Consider the following 14,546-nt stretch of genomic DNA (forward strand, 5'->3'; position numbering starts at 1 on the left):
CAAAGCTGAACCCGACCCTAACCCTAACGCTAACCTGACGTTTGCCTGTTAAACATAATGATGACTTTCACTGCCTGTATGAAGGTAAGTTTTGGGCTAGGGTTGGCCCGGCTTTGCCGGGACGCTCGCTTCGCTCGCTCCAACCCTAGCTCGCCGCCTCGAACTCACCCAAAAACTTACCTTCATACAACTAGTGTGTTTGATACTAGAGTTATAGGTGACACTTCCCAACAAACGACCGGCTAAATAAATATTTGAACCGTGACCGGTGACCGGCTAAATATCCACTTCGTATTTAAATCGCGAATTTTAAAGTATCACTTTAAGCTGGCAACTTTAAGCGTCTTAAAAATAATCCAGGAATACAAACTTGTGAGGTGTAGGCTACCGTAAACTCGGCCAGAGTGTGCGAAGATTGCACAAACAGGTACGAGACGCATATAACGTCGTTATCTTAAATCTTAAATCTTAACTTGAATCAGGGTTGTTATGTATTGGCTGGTGGAATATTTCTAAATAAAGAGCGCCAAGTCCAGGGACCATTAGTTGGTTCAGGTTGCTTAATGTCATTTGGGTAATCCTGCTGCTCACATTAAGTGAGGTGAGGAAGTTGAAAGCTCTGGTGTGCACATGGTAGTCTCGTGTGACCAGACATTGGGCAGGGAGAAGAAAAAGGACAATCATATTAGTTTTAGTAGTTATGTCCAGGGTTGGCCTAAGCATTCTGCAGGCCCTAGGCAAAGCCAAAGTTAGAGGCCCCCTCTAACAGTCAAAGTTATTGCCCATTTGTAGGGCCTTTGTACACATTTATAAGCTTGTCATGCTATACAGCATGGCTCTATGTAGCTACGCTAGCTATAAATGTATGTATAGCTGCTGTTTTTGCAGCTTTGTTTCTATCCTAGAAGTGTTTGTGTAACTTATTATAGTATACAGATATCTTTACAGCTCTATAGCACTGTATGGCAAACTTCCAGCTCTTCAGCTAGCTGATCTTGAGACCTTTGCTGTAACCATAGTGTTAATTTCCACTCAGTGTAGCTACTACAGAACCACGCAGTTGCACCAAATCAGAGGCATGAAACGAAAGATGCGCCAAAGTAGCACAGTCAAAGAGCACCAAATGGCGAACAGTCAAACCACATAACAAACCATAGTGTACACCTTTTCCTAAGTAATGTACAACTCACATGCATTGGTCGCAATACAAAAAGAAATCCATGTCTCTCCTATGTTCCAAACCGTCACAGCACTGTCCCTCCATATCAGTTGTTAAATACTCACTATGACGTGAATCAGCTCTGCAAGTGAGTAGAACAATAGAGAATATTTCTGTGTACCTTTGTTATGATGATGTAAGTGCTTGTTCTAAATGATATAAGTTGATAGAAGGCTATTCATAGCCTGGGCTCTGGTTATGTCACAAGTATGCAGTTATATAGGACTCCTTTTTGAAAGAACTACTGACCAAATACTCCACTTACCTGTGAACCATAACTGATTTAATCATTAGCTAGTAGACTTCAGAACAGCTTAGATTGGTTTGCATGTGATTTATAAACACAAATGACAACTGTCTGAAAATGCATCATGTTTCTTTGGTTAAACTGCACCTATCAGTGTCAAACCTACGCCAATTGAAGATGCAACATCCATGCTTTGCCTTATTTCTATGGCTTTTGGTGGGTACAGTTTGTTAAACCAATTGTTTCTGTGTTATGGTTGTTGGTTTTGATATTGTATAATATTAAAATTGCACTAGTTTGTTAACTTCCTTTGTTTGAGTATAGCTATGAATTTCACCAAGAGTACATAATAATAGAATTATTATGTACTCTTGATTTCACGTGTGGCTGTGACTGCTGTATTAGATAGAGTATCTCAATCTTCCCACTCAGCTGTGCAGAAGATCATTCTAGTGGGTGTGGCAAAACACTTTGTTTTCCTACAAATCTAGATTTTTGTGGCATTTTCTGATCATTTAAGGGAGTATGGCAATTTCTGCAACTTTAAAAAGTGCAACTTAGCTTCTACCCAATACTACAGTCCGTTAAGCACCTCAAATAATTTTGTGGCATACTGCTACTCCAGCTGCCAAATCAAAAACACGTCTGCAGCTGGATTTATAGCTCATTCTGAATAAAGTTGACACAGTTTTGAAAAGAAGATAAAGAGGATGGCAAGAAGTGGCCTAAAACACTTAATTCAATGGTGCTGTAAAAATTGGATATTTCCAGTCAATCAAATTCAGACAACAATTCTTGATATTCTTTTTTCCCTGCTTGCGATCCCTTGCAGATTCAAGGCATTCAACTGAGTCCAAGGGATATGTCAGCTCTATATAACAGGGCAATTGAATTACTTCTCCAATCATAAAGGACAATGTCAGGGTGATATGGGGTGATAAGGAGAAAAGGGGGAACTGTAGCCTGTGGGAAGTCACTAGCTTGCAATCCATGTTCACTTCAGTTAAAAGTTGTTTTTTTTTCAGAAAGTTCAGTACTTAAGCAGTGTAAAACTTGGTCATGATGATACATAAAGCGGCCCTGTATCAATGCAACAGGGCAGCCACCCAATACATGTGCAGTGGTAGGCTGAAAGCTGCCACACAAAGTACATTTTGCACCACATACATTCCAACATTGTAAATTGACAGCTGTGGGAAGCAGTGTGGAGAATGAAAGAGAAATGACCCAGGTTGCAGCTAAGTAGCAATCTGTTCAAGGTTATTATTACCAGACATACCAAGTCTTACGCATTGGGCGCGAGTCTCACTCATCTGCATGTAATCTCATGCTCACATGCACAGAACTGCTAATCTCACGCATTGACTCTTCTTCAAAATTTGCCATCAAATACAAGCTCCAAGTCCAACTACATGCACTTATAACTGAATACAGTAATTATACTTATAGGCACTTACTTCTATTTTTAAACATTTAAGTTATAAATAACACTAAAGTAGGCATTAAATCGAGTTTGGCGGGCTTACAAGGATGGAGTGTGTGGTAGTGCTACCATTCATTGTGTGATGGGTTCTATCTAAAACTGAAAGCTACTGAGACATGAAGTGACCACAGCTGAATTTGAGGAAAGGTAGTTTAGCAATCCAACTGCACTAATATAATAGATGCATCAAGTTGTTTATGTATTGAGGAACTACCAGCTGATATGCATTACACCATTGCATCCTGCTCTATTAACTTGTATGTTGCTTTGTCAGGGCTCAACCCAGAATGTTTTACTGGGGGGGGGGGGGGGGGTACAAAGTAAGTCGCTTCGGATTCTTGGGGGCATGCTCCCTTAAATGTAAATATATGAAATTTTACTGTGATGCCATTTAATATTGACCATTTGATTATACAACTTTGAGATCAATTAAACCTTTCTATTTCTCGAGGCTTTAAGTGTAAACCTAGGTGGGGCAATAGCTAACCCAGGGGGGGCCTGTGCCCTGCCCCCTCTCCCCTAGATTAACCCCTTTTTGTGCATGGTAACTTTTGTGCAGAGCCTTCCTAAGATAATAATGGGGACTCTATGGTGCATTAATTGTAAATCTATGTCTGGTCAGGGAAATATTACTTTTAAGTGATTGTGAACCTTGGCATCTCTGTATTACTAGGCCTAGTATTACTCATATAACCAACAAATGATCATAAATACCCAATAGCCAACTGATATTAGACTATGGCATGCATAGTATGCTTTGAAGTTTAGTTGTTAATGAGATATTTAAAATCCAATAGATCCCCACTGGTAAACTGATTAGATACCCATGACTAAATAGTTTGTCATGTGCATCACATGCTTTGCTGGATTCCAGTCACAACTGCCATCAGAAATGATCACTAGAGTGTGAAGAAAACATCACTTTTGTATTCATCCAGGAAGCCTACCAGTGAGTTATTTTAGCACTAATTCAATCAGGAAGCTGCCATTATTGGCAATGACCAGAGCCGTACAAGCCACAGTCTCAATTGGTTATTGCCCAAATCCTCCTTCGCCCTTGGTGATTACCGTATGGAGGGAAACTTTGGAGGGGGGGGGGGGGGGAATTTGGCGAATCAAGCAAAATATCACTGTTGGTGAAATAAAATTTGGCGAATTGTTAGTAAAGCGCACGCCCTATTGAATTAATTAGATCACTATTCGCCGTGCCTGAAGCGAGAACCGGAGTGTCACACCTCTAAAAAAAATAAATTAAAAAAAAAGTGTCACACCTCTCAGCTGTTCGCGCTTGGAGTCAGCCATGCTGGTAATACTATATAGACAGTAGATCTACACCATCTGGAATAGTGAATATCGTACTTAATATGGTAGGACTCGCTACTTGTCACACCCGTTTCGAGGTGAAGTTTGAGGATACCACGTGTACAGTAACTAGCTACCTAGTGAGGTAGTTGAGGCAGGCTTGGCTCTAGCGTAATGCCTGGCCCACTATCCCTTGGTCGAGTAGAAAAGTGATTAGTTTGAGGCTTGTTTGCTATTTTCTTCGCCACCAAAATATTTGGATGGGGAAAATTTGGCGAATTCAAGGTCATTCGTCAAATTTGTCAAATTTTAATGGCGCCAAAGTTTCCCTCCATGCAGTATTGTGCCATTCCTCAGGTCCCTAAAATAGCGGAGATTATTGGCAATGACCAGAGCCGTACAAGCCATAGTCTCAATCGGTTATTGCCCAAATCACCCTTCACCCTTGGTGATTATTGTGCCATAATAGCAGAGATACCTGGATTTGTGCAAAACTTATACTTAAGCAACCTGGACCAACTAATGGTTCTTTGTAACTGAGTATTTATTACATGGTGAGTTTGGTCCGGCTTTCTTTAGGCCAGCTCCTAACTTAGCTCCTACATGCAAGTTTATACCTTTCAGTGAGCTGGTTTGTGGTGACTAGATTAGATTTATAGACTGATGCAAATTAAGGAGCACTCCCATTTCCCCGCTTGTGTTAAGTTAACTGTTGGAACATAGATCATTTAATCTATGGTTGTAACTTCTGAACTTTGGGTACAGACAAGAGTTGTTTCATCAGTCTGCAGCTAGTAGTGGCACAGGTATATCTGCTACCACTGAGGTTGGCTTCCACATTAGCAGAAAAATGGGATATGGCTTATAGCTAGTGATACTTGAAGTGTAGACTTTGTTGTTTCATTGTTGAGGGCAATGTACCTGTCATGCATTATGCACCTATCAGTGTCCACCTCCCCACCTTGACGTAGGGGATTAAACAAACTCTAGTGTCAAATTTCCTAATGATGCGCTGATGAGAGATTTATCCGATTAGCCAATATTGAAATTAATGGCTGATACCAATAACCAATCCAATGTTTATGTTTATCAAAGTTTCACACATTTTGTAAAATTACCATTTTATTTTTGATGAAAACAATAGCAGTAAAGTTAATCTGCTAATACTGATATTGCTGATAAACTGTTTTCTGATTATTTACCAATCAATTGGTGTATCACTAAAATTTCTCAGTGCTGGGACAAAGAACTAGTTGAAACACTACGTACTATTTCACCACCTTTAAAGAGGGATTTCTGTAAGAGGATTGAGCTACGTACCTATAAAAAGGCTTACACTAGACTGATCCCGAGTCAATCATACAGTAGTATATGGAAAATTTCCAGTCTCAGAACCTCCAAAGATTCTTCCTTCCAAACTGTATTTTAATACCATGAATGACAAAAGTTTAGTATGACTAAAATTTGGCGAATTGAGGGAAAATATTTGCCAATTAATAGCTACTATATATCAGTAAATGCACGTATTGGTTGCATTGTAAATTTGCCAAACCTTTTTATCTGTCAATCTGCTTCGTATGCTGGTTTTTCCAAACTTAAGTGATGCCAAACTTGTGTTATTTACTAATAAAATACAATACTGGACTTCAGAATTGTTTGTGAGCTACGCTTGACCATACCTTTATAATTACACTTGGCTTTTTATATTACTTTACATTAGTAGCAAGTGATATGTACCTTTTGCTCCCTTATATTGTGTTTAGTATCCATGACTACTTATGTGTCTAGAATTGGTAATCCATAGCAGAAAGCATGGGCTTGTTTTTGCAGATTAATGGCTTACATGTGTGCTGTACTACAGTAAATAGTTGTTCTATTCTGTTGTGATGTCTTGCAAGTCTGTGTGTATGTATTTTCCACACAGAAATGGAGGCTTAACTGTTTTCAACAGTTTTGCAATACAGTCAGGTTACTAAAATTAAATTTTTTGTCAAACCTTCCATGGCCATTGTGTGTAACACACATACAAAGTTTTTGCCGTACTTTGCATTAGTGGGGTCAAACAGAAGCGTGTACTTTACATCCTTTTTGCACATCTGGCTGCACACTTCAAAGTTGCTAACCTAATCTGTTTTTTGTTACACCTACATATGTAGGAAAAGGAGTTGCTGTATTTGCAGATCATGGATTGGTGGATCATGGATTGGTGGATCATGGATTGGTGGATCATGGATTGGTGAATCATAGATTGGTGGATCATGGATTGGTGCATCATGGATCAATGGATCATGTGAAAGGTAATAGTGTGTGTGTGTTTATGTGGCCGTATATTGTCATATGATCGCTTACAGCTGGACATCCCTTTTCACTGAATGTTCACCGGTGCCTTGTGTAGCCTAGGCTATTCACTTTGGCAAATAATGGTGAGTTAATAATTTTATGTGCTTGTACCCAACTTTTTGTTTGTTTGAGCAAAAAGTTTGTTGTGCCAGTCTACCCAGCTGTATTAGTGGACCTGGCATTAGCTGCAGCATTAACTGTCAACTGTTAACGTTATGTCGCTAACTTAGTGGGTTAAATCCAGGTGAAACTTTAGATATCCTTGCGTGTCTTCACCTATGAAACATGTTATACATAACCTCCTACTTATTACCAGTCCTACACCTTGATACTGCCATCTGAGTAGTGCATCCCCAGTTTTTCAGTGGGCAGAGACAAATGTACCATACTTGCTTTAAGCATGAATAAGCTCTTCCAACCCACCAAGAATTGCCCATAACTTACATGAGCACAAGTTTAACAAATAAAGTTTAACTAACTTTGTTCAATCATTATTGAACATAATGTAGCTAAGGCCATCATTATTATATTCCTTGTTTACCGTCACTGCCTGCATCAATATTTAGGTAGCTGCACCAAATTTTAATTATTTGATTATAGGTTACGTGAATGCATGATAGACGGAGGCATCCCCCCCATGTTTTAAGGTGTTCATAGCTGCACACATATAAACTTAGCAGAAGGGTGGAAGTGCCTCCAGTCTTGTTCAATAGTGTGCATGGGTGCACAGTCCTGGCGCCGTCAAGATTGAGATACTCTTGTAGAGCAGTCAGGGACTGAAATAGTAATAGTCAAGTGTATCTATTAATCAATAATCACCTCCCGCCCGCATCATTTTTCTTCCATAGGGTGATGGGAAACAAGCAATATAATAATGATGGTCTAATAAGCAAAAAAGTTTTGGTAACTTAGTCCCTCTAAACTCTTATTTTTTATGTCAAGTATACATGTTTGTATTTGTACTGTGTGTTGATTTGTATGTATGTGTGTGAATATGTACATATCTGTGTGTTTGTATGTGAGTTTGTATGTTTGTATGTGAGTAGGTATGTAATGTATGTGTGTGTTTGTATGTATGTATGTACATACATATGAAGGCACAATGCTTTAATACGGTGTAGAATTTATTTTTAAAGCAGCAAGCCTTTCTATGAGTTGTGTATATGCATGCATGTGTGAGCACATGCATATCAGTGTGTGTGTGTGTGCGTGAGTGTATGTGTGTGTGTGTAGGCTTCGGCCTATTTTACCCAAAATGTTACCTATTATGCTTTTGAGCATTGCTAAAAATTAAGCCTATTATGCTCAAAATTATGCTTTCAAAATCAAGAGTATGCTCTAGAACTGACTGTTTTATCAGCCTTTCCTGACTGCTCTATTAGAGTAAATGACTGCTCTATTAGAGTATCTTGATATTATTTCTGCAAAGTGTGAATAGCCTACAAAGAAATGGTTTAATAAGTTTTATTACGTGTTTTAAATATGAAATGCACTAATAATACTATTGGCAGTGAATACTTGCTTTCTTTCAGGCGCGCATTATGCTCATTTTAATAAAATTTTCAAATATCGTTCCTATTATGCTGGCATTATGCTTGATGCTTTTGGTCACCTATTATGCTTTGAATTATGCTGACATAATGGCTGGTGCTTATGTGTGTATGTGTGTGGAATGTGTGTGTATTGGTGGGTGTGGGTGTATGTGTTGGTGGGTGTGTGTGTGCTGGTGGGTGTGTGTGATGGTGGGTGTGTGTAGTGTGTGTGTGTGCTGGTGGGTGTGTGTGCATGTGTAGTGTGTGTGTGTGTGTGTGTGTGTGTGTGTGTGTGTGTGTGTGTGTGTGTGTGTGTGTGTGTGTGTGTGTGTGTACTGTGTATGTGTGTGTGTGTGTGTACTGTGTAGTACGTGTGTGTGTGTGTTGGTGTGTGTGTGTGTGCACGCGTGCATGTGCGTGAACGAGTGTGCGTGTGTGTGTGTGTGCGTGTGTGTGTGTGTGTGTGTATGTGTGTGTGTGTGTGTGCATGTATCTCCTGTGGGTTATTTACTTGTCCTGCCCCAGGAGGACTTGTCTGCACTGACTCATAGTGCCTGTGAGTGGTGTACAAGTGTCCCAGTGCTGGTTTAACTGGACTGTGCTAGCACAGTAGGTGAAGGCTTTGTGTGTGTGTGCGCTCGCTCACCAACCTGGTAATTGCTGCAACTTCAATTCTCAGTGCCTGCTTGGTTGTTATTGCCGTTGTTGTATTCATGAGCAAGAAACTTTGCATGTTTCGTATAATGGCGAAACGTTTGGTACCCACACTTTTGCTTGTAAAGCACCCTATCGTTTACAGGAATGCTTATACTGTAGCACCTGAGTAGGTCCCACTTCTGTTACCTGGGCTAGTAGGTGTGACCACACATAGAGCAGCCCATGTTTTAGTATAGTGTGTTTATGTGTGTTAGTATATGACGATGTGAGTGAAGGGGTTAATGATGTGGCCATGAGGTTTTTGTATGTACTGTGGTACAGTGGTTGTTTCTGGCAAGTTGGCTACCATATAGTGTGCAACACCGGCAATTTCACTAAATTACTGGTGTGGGTATTGCTATAGTAACTGTTGAATGCTCACTCAATTAAGTATGTTCATCTTTATTTTGTAGTGAGTTCCTATGTACAATGACTACTCCAGGTAAACAAACAAGGTGTGTTAAATCATGGTGTTTGGATGCCTTTACTTCTATATAGCTGTCCAAGGAAAGTGACAAGAGGTTGTCATGGAAAAGTTTGGTGAGCCATTGACTGCTGATTGTGACGAAGTCTGACAAATCAAGGCTTAAATGCACAATACTTAATATATATTTATTAAAAGTATAAAAATTTTATAACCTTTCCAGGAATTTTACAAAAGTAGTGGAAATGTTAATTCTTTATCATGTTAAATGTCAGACTTTTTAAAAGTGGTCAAAATTTGACAGGCTATAAGCCTTGTTTTGTCAGACCTGGTCACATATATTGTACATTAGATGTGATCAATTGCTTGTTTCTTATTATAGTGCCTGCCAATCTTGGGCCGTGCCTTATGCAAACTGTAGCTTCAGTCACACTTTAAATGTAGTTGAAGTGTGACGCATGTCCCCTAATAGTACCTGGTATTTTACTGTTGCAGTACTGGCTTACGTACGTTAAGGGGTTTGTGATGGTGGCTTGTTGGTAGTGTCACAGTGTGTTTGGGGTAAATGTGTGTGTGTGTATGTGCTGTCTTAATATGCCAGTTGCATGTGTGCCATAGAGAAGGCTACTAACAGGATTGTGAAAGTGTGGCTTGGATAAAAGCCTCCTGCATGTGCACATGAGTTACATACAGTAATTGGTAATGACTAACACTTTCATGTGTATCTTTTTTGATTGTCTGAAACATATGATTATTAGTTGGACGCCTTGAAATTTGTATCTGTGCATTAAGATTTAGTGGGTCCAGATGGATTTTGTACAATGCACTAGTGAACAAGAAGTCTACTAGCATGGAGTATACCATCATAAAGAAGCCTGGCTAACCAGTTGTTAGCCTGTGTTTATAACGAAAGTGGCTAGCAAGTTACAGTGGAACCTCTCTTAACAAACTCCTTGAATTAAGGACACATTAGAAAAAACCTCCATAATAAGGACAAAAATTTTGGTCCCAACAGGTCTGGTCAATACATTTTTCGTCTATATTACAGCAAAACTGGCCAAAATTTTTGGGTCCCAAAATGTCTGTAATAGAGAGGTTCCACTGTATAAGCCGTATTTCACCACGTAGCTGTATTTTGAGATAACAATGTATAAATTAACAATAATCAAATTCATAATAATCAAATTCATAATAATCAGGGGTGTAGGAAGCATGGGTGCCATGGGCGCTTGGGCACCCATAAATATTTCCAGTGGCATACCTAACAGGTGTCAGCACACTGTACGAGATACTCTAATAGAGCAGTCAATGACTCTAATAAAGCAGTCACACTTGCGACTTTTCTTTTTGGGTCTTCAGCTTTACCACTAGATAATCATGCATGGCAAGTACATACTTGAAACATTTTTTAGCCACTGTCATGGCAACAGAATTTACAAACAATTTGTCCAATTTATGCATGCACACATACACTCATGTTTGAGTTCTGTGCATTACAAATAAATAATAAACAGTTGCTAAGCAATTTTTGGCAAAGATTACCAATTTATGAATTATGCTTTTTGTTTCTTTTTCGTTACAGTTAGTTGTATCCATGTTACAACCTCAAGACTTGCAAGGAGAGATTGATACAATTGTTAGGTAAGCTGATACAAATAATTACGCATGCAGACTTTAGCTTATCATCATTTTATATTGTTTAGGAGGAGATTAGCATACTCAGTTTAAAGTACCATCCAAGTACTAAAGAAAATTGACAATATTTCATTATACAAGTGATGTACGTATGACTGTAATACTTTTTTATGTACTGTATGTTAAAATAGTTGTAGGAATCTGAAACTCACAGATTGGAAAAGTTGTATAGCATTGTATGCGTATTTACTCTTCTTTTAACAAAATTCATCCAAGTCAACAAATTCCTTGCCCAATGCTTGGTTAAGTCAATCTGGCCACCATTTTCAACTAAAGATTAGCACCAGTGTTCATTACAATTCCTGTTCCAACTGCATTGGTCACATCTGTATTAATGACAACCCCTTCTCTTCTCAGTTCCCTGATATATTCTCTTACTGACTTGGTGGTCTAGGTCCTTGCCAATCAGTAAAGGTCTACACTATCCAACTCTTCATTATCGCTATCAGGTGAATGTGATCTGCATGCTGCTTCTTTAACTTGGTCTTTGACTTGGTATAAGTTTTTCCATCGTCGAACTGTGGTTTCCTTCAGAGGGGAGAGATTCCGGTATTGATTGGCATAGTAACGTATAGCATCAATTGTACCAATTTCTGCTGCTTTCTTGCTGATTTCAAACCTCTGTGCAAGGTCTAATATTGTGTATGGGTCTCAATTGCCCAAGGCAGTGCCACTTTCTAACAGTTTGCTAACACAAGCATTCGCGGACAAAATCCCCGAAGATGATATCCTCAAGCTCAATGGACTGTTTGGATTCGGTAAAGGGTGTTTCGCTTTCTTCTTCAATTAAAAATATTGAAGCAGTGCCATCGATAATAAAGTGCTGAGTAGGCTGTAGCAATCAGCACTGGAACACATGTGGGCATGAATGACCTGTTTGCTTAACTATATTATCCTAAAACCACGGATCAAGTTGTTGAATGAAATACTTGGGGAAGGCTGAATAACCACTGTAATGATATTCACTCACCTATTATGAAGTGATGGAGAACAGCGTCTAGTATTTTTATTTTAAAAAATGGCAAGTAAAATTTTGATGATTCTATCAATCTTGCCAAATCCACCAAAATTTTCCGTTATATGGTATAGTGATGTTTATGTGACTTAAAGCTATACAATTATAATTAGATAATTAAACTATACCAGCATGTAGTTGAAAATAGGCACCAGCCTATTATGCTGGCATAATTTAAAGCATATATAATAGGTGCCAGAAAGCTTCAAGCATAATGCTGGCATAATATTCAGAATAATAATTGTCATACTGTTACTGTAACAAAAATACATGCCACTGAAAAAGTTTAACTTTCACTATTAGACAGTTGATGTAACATGGAAGATGCAGTTGCATACATAGGCAGTGAAACCATAGGAAGATCTAATAATCTTTTCTAGGAAATGGGATCAAATTTATATTTCAGGCGTAAAACTATACTAGACATTGAAATACTCTAATAGAACAGTCTACTACTTAAATAGAACATCCATCATTAAAACTCTTAAAACTCGTAAAGAACAAAGACCAACTCATAGATCCCTTGAAACTTCAACTTTGTACTCAAACCAAAGTTAGTGTGGAACATTTTGACGAATTAAAGAAGCTGTTTTACTTGAGTTCAGTAATGTTATGGAAATGGATGAGGTGCCTGCAGAACTAGTTTTAAACTGGGACCAGACCAGTATAAATTATGTACCAGTATCTTCATGGACAATGGCAGAGGAAGGATAAAAAACAGTTGATGTTGCTGGCAAAGATCAGCTCACTGCAGTGTTTGCCTGTTCTATGTCAGGAGATTTCTTCCCATTCAGCTAGTTTACTAGGGGAAAACTACTAAATGTTTACCAAAACCTAACTTTCCTCCTTACTAGGATATAAATAAAAAATAAATAAATGTCTAGTTACAAAACAAAGTGTATGAAAATGATAATGTATAGCTAACCTTGAAAATGTGCAGCTAATTCAGCATAATCTGGTACACTTTGAAAAGAGCGAAGTAATTCGTATAATACTTTAGCATCATTAATTGCCATATTAGTCTGAATACTAACCTTTACTGCCAACCACTGGTGCAATGAATTGACAATGAGACCATATGTCAAAAATATAATCTTCGTCAAAAAAGACAGGAGCTGAAGCTTCCCCTTGACAACCCGCAGTACTGATCTTTGATAATTTCAAAGCTCAGTGCACTGAAGAGCTGTTAAAATTTTTAAATTTCAAACAAGATAGATGCCTGGCTCTTGTTCCACCTAATTGCACTGATCACTTACAGCCCTTAGATGCAAGCATTAACAAAGCTGCAAAAGAATTTCTCAGCAAGAAGTTTCACGAGTGGTATGCAAAGCAAGTTTGTTCCCAATTACAGCAAAAGTCAAACCCAGCCAGCAGATGTGTGCTTGAGTATTGTTAAGCCTATGGGTGCCAAATGGATGTGTGATTTGTATGATTATTTAAAGAGCAAGCCAGACATCATCCGTAATGGTTTTATAGCAACAGAATTATTGAAATTGTAACAGGAACACCACCATGCATTTTACATTTAGCTAACTGTAATGTTCTACATGATTATACCTAAAATGAAATTCATAACATTACAACTTTTTATGCAAGGAAATGGGATGAGCTTGTTGTTCTCCAAACACTTAACAAGGTGTGTCCTCATTGATCGCTGCTGAAATTTTTGCTTGCTTGGATTCAGACCAAATGCAATACATGTAGCGGCTAGATGCTACAGAAAACAACCCACAATCTTTCCCTCTCTCCTGCTTTGGTGAATTTATTACTTTGATTTTTGGGGTACTAGTGGTTGAACTTCTAAACAATCGGAAGATGGTTGCTTTTGTTTCATCATCTAGAGTCTTGAACAGAGAGTCATATACATGCACTTCACCTTACTCACACTTCACAGTTGTTGCTACAATCCAGTGGTGTCGATCACTGCAGTGTATTATTTGCAGCTTATTGGTGATCTCATCTTTGGTGAATACCTGCTCAAAATCTTTACATTGCAAAAGGGTCGACTTTAATCTTTCAACTGGGGAAACTGTGCCTTTAACAAATTCTGTGCCAAATTAACATGGATATCAGACAATTCATGGCCCACAATAATGTCTTCCACTTCCTTATTAGGTAACTTATGTCTTTTGGTGGCTGGAGGTATTGGGTGGTCTTCTGTGGTGTCCTTTGATTTTCTGCTTTACCTACTTCATCAATTTCAGCAACGATTATTTGGTGCTGGACTTGATCATCTTGATTATCCATCTGCTTCGGCCCTGAACTTCTTGTTTGATTTGTTGACCTTTAGCAGAGGCAGCTTGACTGCTATCTAAACTTTGTAGAAGGATTTCGGTATAGGTGAGTTCAATGTCATAATTCCTTACTTAAAGCCCTTTTTATTACTCTTTCTGTTTTGTCTGATTCAGCTTTGTCTGATGTTTGGAAAGTCAAAATGCACAGTATTTCCAGGTCCCCTTGCCACAAATCATGGGAATAACATCAGCTACCATTCACTTGGCAGGTAATTGACCATCCATCTCGAATAAAAATCAAACATATGGAATTTTGAATAAACCATGTGTAGACAATGGCCAGCAATCACTCCATCTTT

General features: G+C 38.6%; 1 long non-coding RNA gene across 1 annotated transcript; it reads left to right on the forward strand.

Moving 5' to 3' along the window:
- Positions 1-301: 301 nt before the first annotated feature.
- LOC136246281 (uncharacterized) lies at positions 302-11,148 on the forward strand. The gene is made up of 7 exons (XR_010696352.1): positions 302-427; positions 6,408-6,548; positions 6,603-6,674; positions 9,233-9,261; positions 9,318-9,359; positions 10,826-10,884; positions 10,947-11,148. It is a non-coding gene; the product is annotated as an uncharacterized lncRNA (long non-coding RNA).
- The last annotated feature ends 3,398 nt before the right edge of the window (positions 11,149-14,546 follow it).

The sequence above is a fragment of the Dysidea avara genome, chromosome 2 (assembly GCF_963678975.1).
Source record: "Dysidea avara chromosome 2, odDysAvar1.4, whole genome shotgun sequence".
NCBI lineage: Eukaryota > Metazoa > Porifera > Demospongiae > Dictyoceratida > Dysideidae > Dysidea > Dysidea avara.